Source organism: Macaca nemestrina, chromosome 16 (genome assembly GCF_043159975.1).
Source record: "Macaca nemestrina isolate mMacNem1 chromosome 16, mMacNem.hap1, whole genome shotgun sequence".
Classification (NCBI taxonomy): Eukaryota; Metazoa; Chordata; class Mammalia; order Primates; family Cercopithecidae; genus Macaca; species Macaca nemestrina.
The window spans coordinates 96819864-96842524 of NC_092140.1; the positions used below are offsets into that span (position 1 = coordinate 96819864).

The 22661-nt window shown below is 47.0% G+C and overlaps 1 protein-coding gene and 1 long non-coding RNA gene across 7 annotated transcripts in view; one reads left to right on the forward strand and one right to left on the reverse strand.

Annotated features, from left to right (window-relative positions):
* The window catches only part of LOC105490183 (solute carrier family 7 member 1), an 86146-nt gene that overhangs the window by 33758 nt on the left and 29727 nt on the right, over window positions 1-22661 (forward strand). For 5 of the 6 annotated variants that reach the window (XM_071081493.1, XM_011755570.3, XM_071081494.1 and 2 more), the window contains one exon: window positions 7411-7510. The gene's annotated coding sequence lies outside the window, so the exon portion shown is untranslated. Of the gene's footprint in view, window positions 1-6612; window positions 6693-7410; window positions 7511-22661 lie in introns of all 6 variants that reach the window. The other variant, XM_011755568.3, reaches the window with a different exon arrangement.
* On the reverse strand, window positions 616-10686 carry LOC139359143 (uncharacterized). The gene is made up of 4 exons (XR_011614935.1): window positions 10491-10686; window positions 9805-9948; window positions 4666-4790; window positions 616-731 (listed from the first exon to the last, which is right to left on the reverse strand). It is a non-coding gene; the product is annotated as an uncharacterized lncRNA (long non-coding RNA).

Here is a 22661-nt window from a genome sequence, read left to right on the forward strand (position 1 = left end):
CCTTGTAGCTTCATTCTTGACACCCCCTCAGCGCGTCACCGATAATGGTGACATCGACCTCCTGCTGGGAATGAGCACCTGCGCGTATGGTTGGCGCTCATTCTGTTTCTCCTTGTTTCATGCAGTTACTTCAGGAGATGAGAAGTGTGCTGCCTTCATTAGGGTTTGCTCCGTTCTTATTTTTTGAAGAGGCATTCCCATTAATAGAACATTAAGTCCACAAAGATGGGGATTTTGGTCTAGTTAGTTCACTGCTGCATCCCCAGTTTCTGGAACTGTACCTGGCACTCAGTACATAACTGTTGAGTGAAGAATAGAATAAGAACAGGCGAAGCTGCTGTGTAAGTTGCCAAAAAGTTGGGCATTATGTTTAATAAATTTAAAGTTTTTTTTAGTGGTTCTTATCAGTGTACTTAGTGGAAAGACCTGAGTCCTTTTGATTTATGAATCGTTCGGTGGGATATGTTTTCTGATATTTTGGGGTTATTTTATGCACAGATTTTCTCTTGGCCTGCCGGGTGTCCACTATAAATATACAGCCATGGGCCCTGTAATGATGTTTTGGTTTATTATAGAACTCATCTATGAGAGTAGTTCCATAAGATTATAATAGATTGGAGAAATTCCTGTTGCTTATTGATGTCTTATCCTTTGTGACATTGTCCTGCTACGTGTTACTCACATGTTTTGGGTGGTGCTGGGGTTAACAGACGTACTGCATTGCCAGCCATCTAAAAGTATAGCACATGCAATTAGGTACAGTAGATAATACTTGATAATAAATGACTGTGTTACCGGGTTATATATTTACTATATTATAATTTTTATCATTATTTTAGAGTGTAGTCCTATTTACAAGAAAAGTTAACTGTAAAGTCGCCTCAGGCAGTTATTTCAGGAAGTATTTCAGAAGAAGGCATTGTTATCACAGGAGATCACGGCTCCCTGTGTGTTCCTGCCCCTGAAGACCTTCCAGTGGGACAAGACGCAGAGGTGGAAGACGGTGACATTGATCATCCTGGCTCTGTGTAGGCCCGGGCTAATGTGTATGTCTGCATCTTGGTTTTTAACAAGACAGTTGAAAAAGTAAAAAAAAAAAAAAAAAATTCAAAATAGAAAAAGCTTGTAGAATAAGGACATAAAAATATTTTTGTACTTTTGTGTAGTTTGTATTTTAAGCTGTGTTATTACGAAAAAGTAAAAGAGTTACAAAAAAGTTCGTGAAGTAAAAATGTTGCAGTAAGCTAAGCTTAATTTATGACTGAAGGAAAAATATTTTTTACACATTTAGTGTAGCTTCATTGTACAGTGTTCCCGAAGCCTCCAGCAGTGTACAGTCGTGTCCCAGAGGCCTTCACACTCACTCCCCGTCACTCACACTCACTCCCCGTCACTCACACTCATTCCCGTCACTCACACTCACTCCCCGTCACTCACACTCCCCGTCACTCACACTCACTCCCCGTTACTCACACTCACTCCCGTCACTCACACTCACTCCCTGTCACTCACACTCACTCCCCGTCACTCACTCCCGTCACTCACACTCACTCCCTGTCACTCACACTCACTCCCTGTCACTCACACTCCCGTCACTCACACTCCCCGTCACTCACGCTCACTCCCCGTCACTCACGCTCACTCCCCGTCACTCACACTCACTCCCGTCACTCACACTCACTCCCTGTCACTCACACTCCCGTCACTCACACTCACTCCCCGTCACTCACACTCACTCCCGTCACTCACACTCACTCCCTGTCGCTCACACTCCCATCACTCACACTCCCATCACTCACACTCCCGTCACTCACACTCCCCGTCACTCACACTCACTCCCCGTCACTCACACTCACTCCCTGTCACTCACACTCCCGTCACTCACATTCACTCCCCGTCACTCACACTCACTCCCCGTCACTCACACTCACTCCCCGTCACTCACACTCACTCCCGTCACTCACACTCACTCCCTGTCACTCACACTCCCATCACTCACACTCCCCGTCACTCACGCTCACTCCCGTCACTCACGCTCACTCCCTGTCACTCACATTCACTCCCCATTCACTCCCTGTCACTCACACTCACTCCCGTCACTCACACTCACTCCCATCACTCACATTCACTCCCTGTCACTCACATTCACTCCCCATTCACTCCCTGTCACTCACACTCACTCCCCGTCACTCACATTCACTCCCCATTCACTCCCCGTCACTCACACTCACTCCCCTTCACTCACACTCACTCCCCGTCACTCACACTCACTCCCGTCACTCACATTCACTCCCGTCACTCACACTCACTCCCCGTCACTCACACTCCCCGTCACATTCACTCCCGTCACTCACACTCCCGTCACTCACATTCACTCCCGTCACTCACACTCCCGTCACTCACACTCCCGTCACTCACACTCACTCCCGTCACTCACACTCACTCCCCGTCACTCACACTCACTCCCCCGTCACTCACACTCACTCCCCCGTCACTCACACTCACTCCCCGTCACTCACACTCCCATCACTCACACTCACTCCCGTCACTCACATTCACTCACTCCCCGTCACTCACATTCACTCCCGTCACTCACATTCACTCCCCGTCACTCACATTCACTCCCCGTCACACATTCATTCACTCCCCGTCACTCACATTCATTCACTCCCCGTCACTCACATTCACTCCCGTCACTCACATTCACTCCCCGTCACTCACATTCATTCACTCCCTGTCACTCACATTCATTCATTCCCCGTCACTCACATTCATTCATTCCCCGTCACTCACATTCATTCCCTCCCCGTCACTCACATTCACTCCCGTCACTCACATTCACTCTCCCGTCATTCACATTCGTTCACTCCCGTCACTCACATTCGTTCACTCCCGCCACTCGCTTTCACTCACTCCCCGCCACTCGCGTTCACTCACTCCCCGCCACTCGCGTTCACTCCCCGTCACTCGCGTTCACTCCCCGTCACTCGCGTTCACTCCCGTCACTCGTGTTCACTCCCCGTCACATTCACTCCCCCATCACTCACATTCATTCACTCCCCGTCACTCACATTCATTCACTCCCCGTCACTCACATTCATTCCCCCGTCACTCACGTTCACTCCCGTCACTCGCGTTCACTCCCGTCACTCGCGTTCACTCCCCCGTCACTCGCGTTCACTCCCCCGTCACTCGCGTTCACTCCCCCCCCACTCGCGTTCACTCCCCCGTCACTCGCGTTCACTCCCCCGTCACTCGCGTTCACTCCCCCCCACTCGCGTTCACTCCCCTCCACTCGACTTCACTCATATTCACTCCCCTCTCATTCACGTTCACTTCCTCTCACTCACATTCTCGCCCCCCTCACTCAGGTTCACTCCCCCCACTCGCGTTCACTGCCCCCACTCGCATTCACTCCCCCCGACTCGCATTCACTCCCCCACCACTCACGTTCACCCCCCCACCACTCATGTTCATCCCCCCCCACTCATGTTCACCCCCCCCCACTCATGTTCACCCCCCCCCACTCATTGACACTCAGGACAACCTCCAGTCCTGCAGCCTTTGTTCATGGTAAGTGCCCTATAAGGAGGTACCAATTTTTATCTTTTGTATCTTATTCTTGCTGTACCTTTTCTATGTTTCCATTGACAGATACTTACCATTGTGTGACTGTTGCCTACAGTATTCAGTACAGTAACATGCTGTACAGGTTTGTAGCCTAGGAGCCAAGGCTATCCCATGCAGCCTAGGTGTGCAGTAGGCTATCTCACCTAGGTTTCTGTCAGTACGCTCTAAGTACACTGCAGGATGTTCACACAAGGATGAAATCACCTAAAGACGCATTTCTCAGAACACATCCCTGTCATTAAGTCATGACACATGACTGTATTACAATATAGCCATATGGTGTCACAATCACACTTTTACAGTCCGCATGTACTCCTGGAAGCCCATCAAGGGTAATGTTGGAATGCTGCTTGCTATATTTTTGAAACAAATGGAATTGAACTCTTTACGTCTGAGGCGTAGCATTGCATTACTCTGCTTTTAACAAAGGAATTTTCAAATCTCAAAAATTACAATAAATTGGTTGGAACATTTTTGGATTAAAGGGAAGTGATGCTAATGAATTTATTTGCTATGCATTCCAGTCCCATTAATCCTGATGAGTTCATCCTGGCTTAACATATGGCATGCCTTTCTTTAGACTTTTAAGTTTAGCATTAACTGCTTTTATACCACGACAGGAGACTGCGACTGGAGCAAGCGTCACTGCGGCAGGCTGCTGAATTCATGCCTAAGGAGCAGGACAGCAGCATTCCTCCTGTTGAGTGTATATTAAGCTTGGCTGTGTTCATTTCACTGGGCAACCTTTTAAGCACTGGTTCTCAAACTGTAGGGTCTGGAACCCCTCTGACACCCTTAAAGAGTATTGAGGACTCCCAGAAGCTTCGCTTATGTGGGTTGTGTCTATCAACACTTATGAATTGGAAATAAAATGTAGTCTGGGTGCAGTGGCATACCCCTATAATCCCAGCACTTTGGGAGGCTGAGGCAGGTGGATTGGTTGAGCTGAGGAATTTTGAGACCAACCTGGGCAATGTGGCGAAACCCCGTTTCTATGAAAAATACAAAAAATTAGCCAGGCGTGGTGGTGCGCACCTGTAGTCCCAGCTACTTGGGAGGCTGACGTGGGAGAATCACTTGAGTCTAGGGAGGTCGAGGCAGCAGTGAGCCAAGATTGTGCCGCAGCATTCTGTCGCCTGGGTGACAGAGTGAGACTCTGTCTTAAAAACAAAAACAAAAAAAAAGAAATTAAAGTTTAGAACGACTTGAAATAAATGTCTTAATCTACCTAAAATAACAAGGATTAACCCATTTTGTGTTACTATAAGTAACATTTTTATGAAAAGTAACTATTTTCCAGAACAAAAATAATTTAGTGAGAAGAGTGGCATTGTTTTACATGTTTATAAGCCTCTTTAATGTTTAGCTTATGGCAGCTGGATTCATGTATGTGCTTCTGCATTCAGTCAGTTTGGACGTGTTGTTTTAGTTGAAGTATATAAGGAAAATTTGGCTTCACAGGGATGTACCTAGAAAAGGAGAAACACTTTAGTGGCCTTTTCAGGTAATTGTAGATATTCTTTCTTGATACTACATTAAAACTCCACAGGCAATAGTGGGTTCCACTGTGGAATCTGAAGCCATCTCGGTAAGCTCTTTGTTCTAAAATGATGGGTCTATCTTGCACTTCGAATCAGTCTACACATTTATGATTCTGTTTTACTGAATTACTGTTTTACTGAATCATGTAGGTCTTCCAAATGCTGGCACATTTCATCATATATTTTTAAAATATCACATTTGTTAACATCACCCTCAGTGTCATGGAAAAATTCAACTTTTAGGGAGCTGTCCACATCTTGATGACGAATACAAGTTTTCTGAAATTCCCATTTTTTTCTTGAAAGCTCTCAAATTTTATCACTCGCAGCAAATGTCGTCAGTTGTTTCCCTTCTAGATTCTGCCCCTTTTTTTCCAGAGTTAACTTTTTAAACTATGAATCCCAATCATGGCCCTTTGGCACCCACCCTGCAGTGGGGCACCAGTATGCTGTGTCCCTGGTGGGCTGTGAGCCTGACTTTATCAACCTTCATTGTTCTCGGTGCTCTCATGGTACATGATAGAGCATCAAGAAAGAGCGGTAATTGACAATTAGGGACACTTGATTATGGACTGTGTCTTTTTTCTTTTTTTTTTTTTTTAATTTAAGTTCTAGGGTACATGTGCACAATGTGCAGGTTTGTTACATATGTATACATGTGCCATGTTGGTGTGCTGCACCCATTAACTCGTCATTTACATTAGGTATATCTCCTAATGCTCTCCCTCCCCGCTCCCCGACCCCACGATAGGCCCCGGTGTGTGATGTTCCCCACCCTGTGTCCAAGTGTTCTCATTGTTTAATTTCCACCCGTGAGTGAGACCATACGGTGTTTGATTTTCTGTCCTTGTGATAGTTTGCTCAAAATGATGGTTTCCAGCTTCATCCATGTCCCTACAAAGGACATGAACTCATCCTTTTTTATGGCTGCATAGTATTCCATGGTGTATATGTACCACATTTTCTTAATCCTATGGACTGTGTTTTAAATACTATTGAATTAATGTTCAGTTCCACTGGTGTGATCATGGCATTACAGTTTGGTAACACAATGTAATTCTTAGCAATTACTTATTGACATATTTAGAGGTAGTTGTCATGATAGCTATAGCTTGCTTATCACAATGGTCATAAGGAAAGCATATATTTGTCTAAAGAGGGATAAAGCAAATATGGCAAAATGTTAAATATTGGGAAGTGTAGATAAAGAGTAAGCATTCAACTTCTGTAGGTTTGACATTTTCAACATAGAAAGTGAAAAGGAATGAAATATCAATGTAGGATGAAATATCAATGTATGAAAGATGACGCAGGTGGGAATGGAATAAGATTCCAATTGTGGGCAGTCTGGTTTGCTGCTAAGTTATACAACTCTAGCTGTTGATGAGCATGTTTATGTGCATTTTTTGTGTAATGATGATCTTATCTGGGTTCACATTAGGTGCAAATCATATTTCAGACAGCTTAATTAAACCTCTTCAGCTCCCGGGCGAGTGCAAGATTCTGTGAAGAGTATAAATGGTAAGATTTAGAAAACAAAGGACTTTGTATGCCATGCATCTACAAGGTTCTTCCTAGCGTGTCCTCAGGCTGCGTTCACACCAGGTACTCCCAGTCACTGGCCAGCACGATTCCATTCCAAGGCAACAAGGTCCTGCTTCCCAGATTTAGGATAACCTTCTGCCCATGCTGAGACTCTTGGTGTTATGGGCAGACGTGTGCTCCGTGCTGCCATGGCAGCTGTTAATAGTACCCATAGAACTCCATCACCGAATGCTCGATTGTACGAATTGGAGTCCAAGTGTTTTCAGAAGACACCAGCTAATGTTTTCTGCCCCTGCTGACCTTGCTGGTCAATACCAGTGTCAGGAGCGGACTCGCTCCCCTTCTTCCTCAGAGCTTTTGCATGCCTACGACTGTGCCCTAGATTTGTGGAAATTGCCAGTGTGACGCTTTTATATCTTCCTCTTTGAAATATGAGAGTCGATTTCAGAGGTAAAGCGGTGGAATCTCTGGTGTGGAGGGCATCTAGTCTGGCTTCCCATCTTCTCCCTGAATTCCCCTGATGATGCCCCATGGTGGTCCCCTTTGCCGTCAACCCTGTCTTCAGTTGCTGTTAAGGTGGCATGTGTTTCCCACTGCAGGGCTGAGCTGAATCCGTTTTCACTGTACCAGCCACAGACTTGGAGATTCTGGGGTTGAAACTGAACATATCTGATGGCTCTTCCTTGCCTTTCAGGATTCTGAAACCTTCCTCGTATCCCTCCTGACACTTCTTTGCTGCAAGATCGAGGCTGTCCTCTGATGAGAAGGTGTTGAGGCTTCACGTCGTAGTCCAGGTACAGTCTACCTGTCAGCATGACAGCAGCATGCTAGAATATGTTATTCTGTTTTGTGCTAGAATATGTTATTCATTTAGACTGCTGGTTGTCTGTTGACTTTTTAAGTTAACTGTCAACTAAAACCCCCCAGTTGTCTTCTTTTTCAGATTCCCAACTGCTGTAATTTTTCAGACTCATGTGGCTAACTGTCCAGACCCATTAACCCAGCAGAAAACAAGCTTGTCTTTTCACTTGAGTGTGTTCCTTAAATTCCTGCATTTCCTTCCAACAGAACTCTTGATATCCTGTGGCTGGCCAGGCCTTCCGTCCCTGCGGCCTGGTCACCAGGGCAGGCTCTGGGGAAGGATCAGCCTGGAGCTGTCCCACGTCATTCCTGGTGCGGACATTGGGCACTGTGTCTCGTGCTCTGTGCGCCACCCAGCTCCTGGGCACTGGCGTGCAGCACAGCGGCTGTGCTGTGTCCTGCTGTGTTTCTCTGTGTGACTCCTGGAGCCTTTGCAATTCTCAGGGTCAAGGGCTGCTTCCAGTTCTCTTCCTACCCCAGAACTTTTCATCTTGCTCCCATTCTTCTGACTCTTCTCCTTACTTCTCTCCCTTTTACTTAGGAATTCTGCTGTAACTCGTTCTTGGTTCAGGGGCTGTAGCCGTCTGCTCTAGGGCAGTGGTGTTTCAGGCTGTTTCTTGCAGCTTGAGAGTTAATTCCAAGTGGGCATAAGAGCCAAGTGGGGCAGGGGGGCAGTCAAGGCTGGCCACTGAGGCTCTGTGTCCCCTCTCTTTCTTTAAATACGAGTAGCTTCATTTTTGTCTGATTTTTCTATTTGGGTTTGGCGTAGGATGTAGTTTGGGTGCCGAGACCAGCTCGGTCGGAGACCCTAACCCAGCAGCGCTAGAGGAATTAAAGAAACACACACGGAAATATAGAGTGTGGAGTGGGAAATCGGGGCTGACAGCCTTCAGAGCTGAGAGCCCCAAACGGAGATTTACCCACATATTTATTGACAGCAAGCCAGTGATAAGCATTATTTCTATAGATTATAGATTAACTAAAAGCATTCCTTATGGGAAATAGAGGGATGGGTCTGGCTAGTTATCTGCAGCAGGAGCGTGTCCTTAAGGCATGGATCACACATGGTAATGTTTGTGGTTTAGGAACACCTTTAAGGGGTTTTCTGTCCTCGGTGGGCCAGGTGTTCCTTGCCCTCATTCCAGTAAACCAACGACCTTCAACGTGGGCATCATGGCCATCACGAACATAACACAGTGCTGCAGAGATTTGGTGTATGGCCAGATTTGGGGGCCTGTTCCCAACATTTGGGAAAAAGAGTTCCGCTATAAAATACTTTAAACTAATTGCTCTGGCCATTTCTCCATTAAACTAAAAATGTTTACTGAGTATGGAGGCTTCATCATTATCATTGCTATTTTATTACACAAAATAGAGCTAAAACTCTTCAGTTGAGGGAAAGTGTGTGTGTGTGTGTGTGTGTGTGTGTGTAATGACCCTCACCTGACTTGTCTCCCACTCTCTCACATTCTTACAGTCATTTGAGGCCATTCATATAGTTAATTCTGAGACTATGGCTATATTAGGAATGCAGACATACCCAGGCTCAGCAGCCCACACTGAGATCTTAATCAGAAGGACTTTTGGGGGATATAGCCAGTGACCTTTGCCACATGTAAGCAACTTTGAGCAGGCTGCCTTGAAATAAAAATTAAGGAGGAAGGAGGGGCTGCCCACAAGCTTCAAGCTCCGGGGGAGGATTAGGCTATAAGTAAGCACCTTGTTTATGAGGCTGCTACAGCCTTGTCAATGTCAGAAACAAAGGTGCAGAATTACCAGGTGCACCTTCCCAAAGACAGTGGGTAAAATTAGCTGCCGGCCAGCAGGGAAGTGGGAGGATGTTCTGCACAGGCCAGAAGCCACTGTGTGTTGGGGTGTGTGAGCCTTGAGCACCCTTTTCTTTCCTTCCCTGTTTAGGTGCTTAATTAGTAGAATGACTTGAATTAGAGTGAGTTCATTCTGCATTCTTCCCCCCTCCACCGCCCCAGTCAGATGTGTTTCTGCTGTCTTGACAGACTATTTTAGAACACCTTCCGGTGTTACCTGACACTGGGGCTGGGCGTTGACATCTGAGTGAATAGCCTAAGTCAGAGTCTTCCGCTTCTAAGGCTGGGCAGTGCATTATCAAGGTGTGAGGGGAAGCCCTTGGGTGGTGTTGGGGCACAAGTCCTGAACCCTGTCTGAATCGGGGGAATTTATGGCTTACTGGGCACCGCCATGATGTCACCTTTTCCCGTCGAAGAGAATCAGGCCAGGTGGTAACACAGGTGCCACATCTCCTGGAGGCCTTTCAGTCTTGGCCACGCTTGTTGTTTGGTTTATCACATTCTGTCTTCTCTCTTCTGTTCTGTTCCCTGCGCTTCCTTAGTCTCTGCAAGGAGAGAGGGCACATAGTAGGGGAATAATAGGTAGTTGTTGCATGGGTGGATCATTGTGAACAGTTACTTGCTTGCTTCTTTCTTTCCATAGTGTGCACTCTGAGGGCAGGGACGATGTATGGTCTCATCTTTATAGCTCCCATAACTCCCTACAACCATGGCCCAAGGAAGATCACCCAATTTTTAAAAAATGAAGTAACAGCTATTTAATATATGGCATTTTTCCAGAAGGAGGAAATTACTTTCAAATCATTCAGCCTCCGTTAAATGAAATAGTTTCAGGCAAAGTCGTGGTTATCCCCACCACTGAAGCAATGTATTAAAGAAAGTTGCTGCTCTTGTTCTTAGACCCACAAGGATTCAGTGAGCAAATGAACGCCAGTTCACTCATTATCACACGAGAGTGTTTGGACCGTGGTTAGTCATCTATTTCTCTGGCTTAAAACAACACACATCTTATTTTCTCAATGTTTCTATGGGCCAGGAATCAGAGCAGGAGTCAGGGCTTAGCTGGGGCCTGTGCTTGGGGTCTCACCGGGCTACAGTCTGGATGCTGGCCTGGGCTTGGTGTTCATCTGGAGGCTTGACTAGGGAAGTGTCCTCTTCCACGTTCCCTCAGGTTGTTGGCTGAATTCATGTTCTGTAGTTGTAGGACGGAGTCGTGGCCTCTTTTTGGCTGACGTGGAGGCTGCTGTCAGCTCTGAGAGGCCACTCGCGGTTCCTAGCAGCTGCCTGCATCTCCCAGAAGCCACCTGCAGTTGGTTGTCAAGTGAGCTTCCCCAGCATGGCTGCTTGCCTCATCAAGCCAGCCCAGCACAGGTCAGCTTTCCTTACTCCTTGGAAGGGGGAGCTGAAAAGTGGTTTCCATCTGCTGTCTATTTTTATAAGAAATTACTTTCTTCCTTGCTTTTTTACTACATTTGTCCCTGATTTTAAACCTTCTACAGGGTCCCAGCCCAACAGGACCCGTTTACCCTTGCAGCCAGCATGGATGCCCTGAGCCATCACTGGCCCTGCTGGCTGGTGGGTGGCTCCGGAGTGCCCAGTCCTACTTTAGGAGCGAGGTGGGTTAAATGGCTTTTTGTGAGCTGCCTTGGAACTTAACTGCAGCTTTGTCATGTTCTTTGTATAGGAAAATGTGGTCCTGGGTCTCAGATGACTGGCATGTCGGTGAACTTTAGCAGGCAAGAGGTCCTTATACAGTAGGTTTTTCTGTGGCCATGGGGACTGTAGAGAATATTATTTGTGGCATATGTTAAAATGTCTCTTTTCAGCCTTTAAGAACTCCTTAAAAAACAATAGAAGTGGCTGGGCATGGTCACTCACACCTGTAATCCCAGGACTTTGCGAGGCTGAGGTGGGTGGATCACTTGGGGTCATTCAAGACCAGCTTGACCAACATGGTGAAACCCCATCTCTACTAAAAATACAAAAATTAACTGGATGTGGTGATGCACACCTGTAGTCCCAGCTACTCAGAAGGCTGAGGTGGGAGGATTGCTTGAACCCAGGAGGCGGAGGCTTCAGTGAGCTGAGATGGTGCCCCTGCACACCAGCCTGGGCGACAGAGTGAGACTCTGTCTCAAAAAACAAACAAACAATAGATGTAAGCTGTGCTCTCTTTTTCTCCTGATTCTGTGAAATGTAGAGTCTGACTGTCACAAAGCCATAACCAAAAAAGGAAGAATTTTGATTATGCATGGTCTGGAACATTTGAGTTGAATGTTGGCATATTGAGGGGCTGGCTCCAGGGTCAAGTTGGGGTGGCACTCCAGAGTGACAGTGTGTGGTCATGGTGTTGGTCTGGCGCCTTTGATGAAAGCAATGCAGGTGGCACTGCCAGTGACGGATGATAAAATACGGACCACGTGGTGTGCTGAAAGGGCCGCTCCACCCTTCACCCCCTCTGGCACTCTCATGCGGTGGGAAGGAATGGAGCTGGCTTCCTCCTGGTCCGTGGGCACTGTTTTCTCCCGGTCTTTGATCGTTCAGGCGAGCATGCGGACAATTGGCCATTTGTTTCCAGATACCTGAAAGGAATTGCAGGTAAATTGAATCACATTCTCCTCTCTGCTAGAGGCTATTCTCTCAGTGCCCACTAGCACGTCCGCTCCACATAAAGAGAAGGCCTCGTCATTAGAAAAGTACAACCAGTACTTGTTGAAGACTGAAGACAGGCAAGGTGGTCAGCCAGGCCAATAGGCTGTGACATTCTTTTGAGATTAGAAGTCAGATTAAAAGTGTGTTCCTTCTGGAGTGAGTGTCTGAAATTCTGGTCACCAGTGAAAAAGTGTGGTTGTGAATGCGGCAGGAAGACCTGCCATAAATGTGGCATTTCCTGGTGGGAATTACTGGTGCATGACATGAACTGCGTAGATAATCCCCATGGTAACTACGGGCGTGTGTTTTATGTGTGTGTCAGGGCTCTTTGAGAAAAAACAAGGACCGGGGAACAAAGAGATCAATAGGAAAGGTCACAGCATGTGCTTACGCAAAGGTGTTATATGAGATGGATTAAAATATTGGGCTGTAAGGCGAGCATATTGATTGCTACCGTAAAGGAGAAGGCTGGACCTCGAGAAAGTTGGAAGTCCTCGTGCTCTGTTTTCCCCCCTCAATGTTTCTTACACAGACCAGATTAGTCTGCCCAAGATCATGTTTTGTGGATGCTCTTCCTTTGCTTTAAAACTCTGCGTCTAAATAAAGGTGTAAATCCCTTAGCTGACCACTGAAGACCCCTAAAAGGGCCACCCTGCCCTGCCGCAAGTCACAGATCACAGATCAGCGTGCCAGCCTCGCCCAGTGACTGACATGCCACCTGTTGTCCGGCGGGCATGGGTTCCATCTCCCCAGTGAGGTTGTTACCTGTCGAAACGTAAGAAGGAGTGAACCGCAGAATTCACTTGTGGTCCTTCCAGTGTATAGCTTCTAAACGCGTGCGCCTAACGTTTTAGACAGCCACCAGCTTTTGCATAACCTGTGAACCATGCCTAAGTCTGTTCCTTGGTGCTCACATCAGCTTTTCTGGTAGAGGCTATAGTATGAGAGACGGTTGCTTTTCAGTCTGACTTTCTATTGATTCAGACTTAGGCCCAGAGAAGTGTCTCAGGACACCGCCAGGAGAGTTAAGGACAGGTCTGCCTGTTACACATCTTTGACTCTTGGCTGTTTTTCTAGGTCATAATGGTTGAATATTGACAGTTTCATAGGGCTCAACCTAATCCCATATAAAAGACCCTTTAACTAGTTAACATGTGGCTGTCACTTACAGCATTTTGGGGCTGTCCTGGCGCTGGGGTTGGGGAGTGAGGTACTTGGTGCAGGTAGTGGAGTTTCCTCAGTGTTTTTTGGGTCAGCCCCAGACGAAGTCCTTTGTTTTTACATTTAATTTTGGAAATTTCCAAACATGTACAAATATAAAGGGAAAAGCATAATGAAGCCCCGTGTACCCTCTTATCAGCATCTCCTAGACAGACTCGAGGTGGGCTTGGCTTGTCCTGGGACCCTCATGCCTTCCTTTGTTCTCCCTCTTTGTTGATTTCATTAAAAGAGATTTTCTTTCCCTTAATTCAGAAGCAGTGCATACTCATTATTTAAAAATCGTCGAAATATGGAAGGAACCATTCATAATCTTCTTCTGTCTAGAGACAAATGCCTCACTTCCTCCTGCACTACCATTCTTTGTATACACTTATTTTTATGTTTTTGTTTTAAGGACTGCTATATGTTATTTTGACACTTTTTCCCTACTTTTATCAGGGACATCATATCTCCAGCGTAATATGTAATCCATCTGCTTTATCTGCCACTTCCTTCCACATACCCCTTCCAGGCCTCTGCTATCTGTATCCTTTCTACAACTTTCCACCGAAGCCCCGGTTGGGTCCTGCGGCCAAAATTACCCACTTTTCCTCAGTCCCAGATAAAGTTCCTGTTACCTCACAGCCAGCAGGTGTTGGCTAGCAGCTGGCTGGATGGGAAGTGGATGGATTACATTGATTCACTCCACTGCATGAATAATAATGGGCTTCATTTTTACAGGGGTGTCACATTCAAGAAGAGGTTGTCACTTAACTCATGACTCTTTTATGTTTGCAGGATTTCAGACAGGGTAACAAATAAAGTAAGAATTGTCAGGCAGCAGGGAGAATGAGCTTGGTCAAAGTTGAGTCATTTGGCACCTGGCAGGCCATAGGGTTTCAGGAATTAGGTGACCTGGGTTCAAATCCTGGCTTCACTATTACGAGTTATGTGACGGCAGGCAATATAATCCGCCAGCTACCTAGCAATTGTGACTTGATTGCTTCCTTGTGAGGATTTAATGCAGCAGTACATCTATGCATGTGTGTGACGTGGAGCTGGTGTTGTGTGATATTGGCTGTTTCTAGCCGGCCCCGCTCACTCTGAGGCTGTTCCTGGGCTGTGCCCCATTGTTCATAGGTTTTGTCTCCTCTTGAACCAGTGAATTTTCTAGGAGTTCCAAGTTTTTTCACAAAAAAAGTTGCTTGTGATGGTGGGGAGACTGGGGGAGAAGTGAACATATCCAGGAGTTTATGGATTAAGGTGTTCCCAGGCCTGTGTGTGAATTGGTGGACTGCCTGGGTTTATTAAAGGTTTGTTGAGTGAATCAGTGAGTGAGTAGGAAAATACCAGTCTGTGAATGTCCAGTGAAAATTCAGTTAAGTTGGCATGGAATCCTCTGCTTTGCTCTCGTTTGCAATGCTGATTCTCCTTGTGCTTTTTGAAAGAGGAAATATTTAGAAGGAGGGAAAGAAAACTAATTTAACTCCCAGGATACCTTAGAGGCTCAGAAAATTGAAGTGCCAGTGTTCTAATCTTGGGGGAGCTTTGTTTAAAACATTTCTTTTTAAATAAATGAACAAATTTGTTTAAAGAACAGATTTCTTCTTGAGATGTGAGAGCCGGTTCCATAGCCATTTCCAAGGCCCCGATGCAGTGCGTGCAGACGTAAAGCCTGTTGCATGGGAGCTCCCGCTGTGTCGGGCCAGCTCCCTGGTTGGTTCTGGCTCACTGATGCTGCACTTGGGAGGCAGCAGAGAGTCTCCCCGAGGACCTGCCCACAGGGTGTGCAGACTGATGTTTTCTTTCCATGCTGCCCAAGTGTGATGAAAAGGCACGTGTCAGAGGAGCCCTGGCTCCAGTAGGATAGGCTAGGATACCTGTTTTTGTTGTAACACACTTCTGCATGCAGGGTGTGGGCGTCTCTCCCGATGAAGCACTGCCCTCTGATGATGAAAACACGTCGAGAGACACCAACTCTCCACTCATCCTGCTGGCTGCAGGAGGAAACGCTTTTCGGGTGTTCTCTGGATTTTGTGAAGATGTCGTTGATAGCTTTTCCACCGGCTTCTCGTTTTTTTACGTCAGTCTTTGATTTGGGTAAACAGAATTGGGTGACGTGAGCTGAGTGGAGTGGGTGGTACTTACAGTGCCTGTGGCAAAGATTCCATGAAGGGAAACCCTGGTGATGGGAACCTTGAGCTGATGGGGATTGTCTGCCCTGTGCTTCTGTGAGGCAGAGACTGACCAACAGATTGTAATTGAGATTTAAAAGAAAATATTATTATGAGGCAGTAATAGCTACTAATGGGGTGATGCTGATAGTTATTTGCATTTGAAGAGCAGCGAGCTCTGTTTTCTGGGTGTTTCCTAGTACGTTGCCTCATGTGAGCCTCACAGCACCTTGCAGTGGCAGGACCATCCCATCTTCATTTTACACAAGTAGAAACAGAGACCCTGACACTGTGCCTTGTTGAACACAATGCATTTGGGCCTATGGAAACCTGGGCAGAAAGAGTGGTGGGGACCTGAGCTGGTCCCCACAGTGGCATGGGGGCGATGTCTGATGGGGGTGAAGGGGGTGGGGAGAGGGCGCAGACAGAGGTTACCTGTCAGGAGACGGGCTTAGAGAGGGCTTCCTAGACAAGATTGTTGCTTTAGATTTTAATCTGTAACTAGCAGGTTTTTACATTTATATTCATTTAGAGAAACACATGTATTCCTTGGTGAATGAAACCATTCAGTATTCAGCTAATAAGATCTCCTTTGATAGAAAGACCCTCACAAGTTGTTGGTGGTCATGGTGATGATTACCTGAGACAAAAGTGAGTGTCCCGTTAGCTTCCTGAATTTCAGGTCATTGGTAATTACTGAGTGCTGCACGTGCTGTGGTCCTGTCAATCCTATTTGGTGCCTGCTAGGTGCCAGGGGCATGGAGGGATGATCGGGATGCAGCCCTTGGCCTGGGGGAGCATCATGAGGGGGCCGAGTTGAGTCAGTGGAAAGAGCTTGCCCCCCCTCCGATGAGGCATGTGTGGTGTCGCCTGTGCCCCCTCTGCCAGGCCACAGTGCCATCTGTGCCCTCTTCTGTATTTTATACCCTCTCCCCACGGCCCTCGCCGCCATGCCATTTCCCAGAATTTGTTGATCCAATTCAGAGGGCAGTTCAAGGCTTTGGAGGCAGTAAGGCTTGAGCCCCAGCTGCACCTTTCATTAGTCAAATGCCCTTGGGGACGTTCCTTGGGAGAATGCTATAGAAGTTATTTTATTTGTGGTGGGGCCGGAAATCATTACTTAAAAAGAATCTCTCCAGATGATTGTAATGTGCAACCAGCGTTGAGAATTACTGAGTTGTAATCAAGCCTGCAACTTCTTGTCTCTAGAATGCAAGGTTTTGCCTACCTGATAAGGGGCGAAAAGATGAAGTAAACTATGTAAAGGACTTTCATTTGGCCAGTGCCCCAGGATGTTAGGTGTTGTTAGTCATTACTGTTGTTTTCTCATTGAAAACGTGACATGTCATTCTAGACTACACAGCAAATGATGGAAAAGAAGAAAATAACAACAAAAACATACCTATAATCTGAGTTAATATTTTAGGATTTTACACCCACATATGTACTCATTGGGATTATATTATGTTCTTTTGGACTTGATGTTTTCTCATGACATTAAAAGTTGAAAACGGTTTTCTGACTGCAAACCATTTCAGCAACAGACTCACGCTGTAAAGATCTCACTGGGCTCCTTCCTGGGACAGCATTGTCCACTTTCGGCCTGTGGGCTGTTAGTTTATTTGTTTGGGCCTCTTCACGGTGTGAGTGGTAGGACCTGGCGCTCCTTAGTTGCTTTTACCTGGCTGAAGCCCGATGCTGTGCGTGTGGTCTCTGCCATGCCTGCTTTGGGGCCTCTGTTGGCAGTTGTTCCTTGGCTGGGCAACTTCCCCACTGTGCCTGGAAGCTGTTCTGCAGTTGGTGGCTGCTCAGCCCAGGGAATGGCACCTGCGGTAGAGCCTCGTGTCGTCTCCTCCCCGCATGACGCCCACTCACCCACTCCATCCTCCTGTGGAACCTCTGATCCCTCCCTCCTCTCCACCCCTCTCCCTCCTCCTGTGGAACCTCTGATTCCTGCCTCCTCCCCACCTCTCTCCCTCCTCCTGTGGAACCTCTGATTCCTGCCTCCTCCCCATCCCCTCCCTCCTCCTGTGGAACCTCTGATTCCTGCCTCCTCCCCACCTCTCTCCCTCCTCCTGCGGAACCTCTGATCCCTGCCTCCTCGCCACCTCTCTCCCTCCTCCTGTGGAACCTCTGATCCCTGCCTCCTCCCCACCCCTCTCCCTCCTCCTGCGGAACTTCTGATCCCTGCCTCCTCCCACACTCCTCTCCGTGTAATGTTGCCTTTGCTGTAAGACTTAGAGTGGTGGGCTGTAAACCTTGTCTATGGGACCTCAGAGGTCCCTGGGAACTTCTGCCACCAGCCCTGTTGAGTCAGTAGGCAGAAGCCGTGGCGGGGAGGCGGGGCTCTCAGGCTTTCTGATTGTGAAGTCACCAAGGCCTGAAGGACTGAAACCCCCGGTTCAGCCATCACGCTGGCCCTTGGCCCGCCTTGTGCCAGACTCAAGCAGTCACATTGCCTGCAGCTTGTGGATTTTAGAAGAGTGTAAAGTGTCTACAACCAAGGCCTCCAGCTCGATATACAGAAGTGCCCAAATGGCTCTGTGCCTCTGTACTTCTTGAGGGAAGGCCACCTATTTTTTCCCCCATGAAAGTAGTGGCTTTTTGAGACAGACCTTTTCCTTGTCCCACACTCCCCTTCGGGACCCTAGTGCTCCAGGAGTCGCCGTGTATGTTCACAGCCTCCCACCCCACCCCACCACTCTGTGCTTTCCAAGAATAAGGACGGGGTTTGCCCATTTCTCTTAAACCCCAGCTGTCACAGTGCTTTGCACATAACAGGCACGGGATCAGTCACTTTGGGTGGAATTTAGTTATATCCTCAGCATGTCACTAGCTGCCTGGGGTCAGCCAGATGTAGACCCTGGGGCCTTTAAAAGAGTCTCCAAGCTCAGAAGTCATGTTTCATTCTAGGCAGAGCCTCTTCCCAGTGAGACTGGGGCCTTGCACTGTGCCATTTCCTTCTCTGCTGCTCACTGCACAAGTGGACTATTGTTTTTTTTTTTTTTCTTTTAAGCTGCATAATTTTGAACCACCCCTCCCATCCTCATACTTTTGATTCTTTGATTTACTCTCTCCAATTCAGTTTTCTTATGGTCGTGGAGCTCATTTAGTCTTTTTTTTTTTTTCTGAAACAGGGCCTCCCTCTGTCACCGAGGCTGGAGTGCAGTGTGTGATCACAGTTCACTGCAGTCTTGATTTCCTGGGTTCAAGCCATCCTCCTGGCTCAGCCTTCTAAGTAGCTGGGACCACAGATGCATACTACAGTGCCCGGCTAATTTTAAATGTTTTGTAGAGATGATGTCTTGCCACGTGGCCCAGGCTGGTTTCGAATGAACCCATGTGGTCTTTTTATTGAGACAGATTTCGCTCTTGTCACCCAGGCTGGAGTGCAATGGCGTGATCTCGGCTCCCTGTAACCTCCGCCTTCCAGGTTCAAGCAATTCTCCTGCCTCTGCCTCCTGGGTAGCTGGGATTTTTGTATTTTTAGTAGAGATGGTGTTTCACAATGTTGACTAGGCTGGTCTCCAACTCCTGACCTCAACTGATCCACCTGCCTCGGCCTCCCGAAGTGCTGGGATTACAGGCATGAGCTACTGCGCTTGGCCGAGCTCATGTAGTCTTCAGTGACACTTTGCACGGTGAAAGGTTTTCTCTGCCTGTACTCCCTGTAGGTGAACATGCCTTCTGCAATGCAGAATGACTTTGGAAAGAATTGTATGTATTTTTTAATGACAAAAATAAAAGAGAATTTTTAAAGAGAATTTTGAAAAGTATTACGATAGTGAATAATAAAATTACTGCTATTAATATTTTGATATACTTTTTATCTGGCATTTAAAGGATACATATATGTATTTTGCTTATCCAAAAATATATACTTTTGTAGTATTTTTCTGTGAACCTGTTGTGAACGTTTCTTCATTGTCCATACATAGTCTAGAAAGACATTCTTAATGGCTGCATTATTTTGTCATATGTTATTACAAGTTATTCATAATTTTTCCTACTCTTGGACAGGAAGAATTTTTCTCATTTTTTCCACTTCTCTTAGTGACATCATGTTAACATCCAGAATGATCTTAAACTATATTCAACATTTGTGAGCATGTCACTCATGATTTTCCCAATTATGCTAGTCTGTATTTGTCAGTCTTCTATACATTGTATGTGAACTGAATTTTTATGAATAAGGATTTTCCCTTTGATATGTACTAAACTTGTTAAGCTCAGTCCTCCTATCTGCTCCCTGCCCCTCATGCCCAAACTGGCAGTGGCTTCTGATGACAGGAGAAAGACCGTGATATCTACCATTGTAGCAGGCTCAGTTCACCCGGGATTAATGAGTCCATGTTAGGTCAGATATGACCTGTCCTCTGATGGTCTCAGGCACTGACCACCGTTACTTTCCTTTTCTGTTCTGAGTCTCTTTCTGCCTGTTAAGGGACCTCCATTGCTGCTTCTCAAGACTGTGTTTAGTTCTATCACTTTCGTACCTCTTTTTTTAATAACACCATGCCTACCTCCTTCCGTCTCCATCCTTAGTGTCTGCCAGTCCCATCTGATCTGACTTGTTTTTTAAAATTTGAGTTCTTGCACCTGGGCCTCCTAACATCTGTGGGGAAGTGGATCCTGGTTTGAGATCACTTCCTTCAACACAGGTTTTGCCCTTGTCATTGAGACTCCACATCCTCTCCCACCATGGCCAGTGTCCCCTTCTCCCACCTGTGGCTGCAGCCCACTCAGCTGTGCGAGCCCTGCCCCTCTGTGCACACTCAGTCTAGAGCACTCTGGGACTGCTGGGCAGCTGCCCACATGCCAGCCATGAGGCTGGCCAGCCACTCTTGTTGAGGAAAGCTGAAAAGACGCCATTGACTATGCCCACCCATTCATGGTACCCTATAATAGTGCTACCACCCTAGCAAAGACAGAGATTCCTTAGCCTGGTACAAACGTGGACCACAGTCTTTCTCCTGTAAGGGTGAAAGATTTTCCTCTGGCTGGCTCCCGCCAGGTGCCTGGAGAAAGGGGTCTCCCGGGACCCGGCCATTCTGAAGGCCACTGAAAGGGCAAACTAAAAGTGTTGGCTTCTTAAAAAGATCCCAAGATGAAGATTTTCTTGAAAGAAGGGCATTTCCAAGTATAGTGTAACAGCTTGCTTTTGACTCCTCCCGTCCCCCAAGGAGGCCATTAAGCTGGAATGTATCAGTGGTGGAAAGATCTGTTAAAGTCAAGGCTGGAAACATCACACCATCCACCCCTGCTCGCTTGTATCAGAAATCTTTAAAATAGAGCGGAAAAGAGTCTTTATCTCAAATTCTGACCCATTGGGCCAGTAAAACTCCTGGTGTTATGTAGTGGTTACTAGAATAGAATGCAGAGTTAGAACTCCTGTTGTGGGAAACTTGCTTTTCTGAGGATACCCCGCAGGTAAATGTTCTTTGATAATAAATGACAGGGAGCAAGATGGATCCAAGACACTTGGGGTTGCAAGATTTCCATCAAACCCTCAAATAAAAGGAGGCGTCGACTGTTGTATAAATTCCTCCTCACCTAATTTCCACGTAATGCTCTCAAAGTATTCTGGCAACTTTCTGTGTAAACCCCAACAGCAGGCAGTCTCTACCAACCTGACTTTGCTTGCTGGGGTTGGAATGGTTAGGCTAATTCTGTGCAGAGTAGCTTTGTGCAGCCTCACTGTTGGTTGAACAACCAGCTTTGGAGTCCTGGCATGAATGTAAGAACTGGTATAATGTGTACAAAATGCTGACAGATAAAACCACTTGGAGAACAGGTTTTTGCATTACTTCCAAGGAGACAGGATATTTCCTAAAATAAACCCAAGACAGAGTAAGTGTCTCATTTTCTCCTACCCTGGGAAGTAGGAGTGAACACCTAGCCTGAGACATTTATGTTCTCCAGATTATCAGCTCTGGGCTTCTCAGCAGCAGTTGGCAGCATCTTTGTTCCAGTGTCTTCCAAAGGAATTGAGTTTGCCCTCTCCCTAGATAGCAAGCAATACTTAAGAAGTAACCAAGGTAAAAGTAATCTCCTGTAGGGGTCCCAGCTGTCCCCACCCCACCCCGCTGAGACCCAAACACTTCCCTCCAGCACTTCCCTGGGCTTGGTGAGGGGGAAACAGGCCAAGAACTATACCGAAAGCAAATGGGCCACTGCGTACCTATTCAGGGAAAATGAGCTGCATCTGCGCACAGATGTCTCACCAGAAAGGCCCTTTTCACATGATGTTAGAAAACCGTTATCTGTATATAAGCTTACAGTGATGTAATCACCTGCCCCTTCATTTTGAAGGGTGTACAGAGGTCCCCCCAGCATAAGTTGCTTGGTTCTTTGAGTGGGTTTTCAACTGGTAGCAGTGATCTGTGCTGGTGGTGACACAGGTGCATGTGTAAGGCTTTGCATCTGCGCACCTCCACAGGCGTCATTTGTCCTCTTATGCGAGCAGCCGGCTCACATTAGCCTTCTGTTCTACGGAGGCCCAGAACTATGTAACTGGAGTGTGTCTGGGCTCCGGTGCGCTCCTTGCCAAGAATCCGTTTGGTTACTCTTGTAGCTTTGGTTCTGCCTAGGACAACAGCACATTTTTGAGAAAGGAGTGCAAACAGGGAACAGCCCTCCTGAAAAGCCCAGAACAGAGAAAGGCAGGGCGACCCCTTCTCACCTTCTGGGCATGTAGGTTATGTTATCCTATGAGGCCTAGGAAAGAAAATGCTATTGAGTAGCATTGTCTTTCCCTTGCACTTGGTCTTTAGTTTTTTTTTTTTTTTTTTTTTTTTTTTGAGACAGAGTCTCGCTCTGTCACCCAGGCTGGAGTGCAGTGGCCAGATCTCAGCTCACTGCAAGCTCCGCCTCCCGGGTTTACGCCATTCTCCTGCCTCAGCCTCCGTGAGTAGCTGGGACTACAGGCGCCCGCCACCTCACCTGGCTAGTTTTTTTGTATTTTTTAGTAGAGACGGGGTTTCGCCGTGTTAGCCAGGATGGTCTCGATCTCCTGACCTTGCGATCCGCCCGTCTCAGCCTCCCAAAGTGCTGGGATTACAGGCTTGAGCTACCGCGCCCGGCTGGCCTTTAGTATTTTATGGAGAGAATCTGCTTATTCTTGAGCAGAAATGACATCTGGGAGAGGTTGGACGCAGACAGGCACTGTCTGTGCATCCCCCAGCCACATTTCCCCACCAGATCCCAAACAGTGCAAGTCATAAGGAGTTTTC